This window comes from Arachis duranensis, chromosome 9, assembly GCF_000817695.3.
Source record: "Arachis duranensis cultivar V14167 chromosome 9, aradu.V14167.gnm2.J7QH, whole genome shotgun sequence".
Taxonomy (NCBI): Eukaryota; Viridiplantae; Streptophyta; class Magnoliopsida; order Fabales; family Fabaceae; genus Arachis; species Arachis duranensis.
Window position 1 is genome coordinate 44913992 of NC_029780.3, and position 845 is coordinate 44914836.

Here is an 845-nt window from a genome sequence, read left to right on the forward strand (position 1 = left end):
TTGGAAGATCCTCATCAGTTCTTGGTTGAATTTTTACAAATCTGTGACACCGTTAAGACCAATGGAGTTGATCCCGAGGTCTACAAACTTATGCTTTTCCCTTTTGCTGTAAGAGACAGAGCTAGTATATGGTTGAACTCACAACCTAGTGACAGCCTGAACTCCTGGGAAAAGCTGGTCAATGCTTTTTTAGCTAAATTCTTTCCACCTCAAAAGATGAGTAAGCTTAGAGTGGAAGTTCAAACCTTCAAACAGAAGGAAGGTGAATCCCTCTATGAAGCTTGGGAAAGATACAAGCAATTGATCAGAAGGTGTCCCTCTGACATGCTTTCAGAATGGAGCATCATATGTATCTTCTATGATGGTCTGTCTGAGTTATCCAAGATGTCATTGGACCATTCTGCAGGCGGATCTATTCATCTAAAGAAAATGCATGCAGAAGCTCAGAAACTCATTGAAATGGTTGTAAATATCAAATTCATGTACACTTCTGAAAGAAATCTTGTAAACAATGGGATAACTCAGAAGAAAGGAGTTCTTGAGATTGATACTCTGAATGCCATATTGGCTCAGAACAAATTATTGACTCAGCAAGTCAATATAATTTCTCAAAATCTAACTGGATTGCAAGCTGCATCTGGCAGTGCTAAAGAAGCCTCTTCTGAAGGAGAAGCTTATGACCCTGAGAATTCTGCAATAGAAGAGGTGAATTACATGGGAGAACCCTATAGAAACACCTACAATTTTTCATAGAGAAATCACCCAAATTTCTCATGGAAGGATCAACAGAAGCCTCAATAAGGCTTCAACAACAATAATGGTGGAAGAAATAGGTTCAGCAATAG

General features: G+C 38.9%; 1 non-coding gene across 1 annotated transcript; it reads right to left on the reverse strand.

Moving 5' to 3' along the window:
• Positions 1-222: 222 nt before the first annotated feature.
• Positions 223-330, reverse strand: LOC127742245 (small nucleolar RNA R71). Its single transcript, XR_008003433.1, has one exon. It is a non-coding gene; the product is annotated as a small nucleolar RNA R71 (small nucleolar RNA).
• Between the last annotated feature and the right edge of the window lie 515 nt (positions 331-845).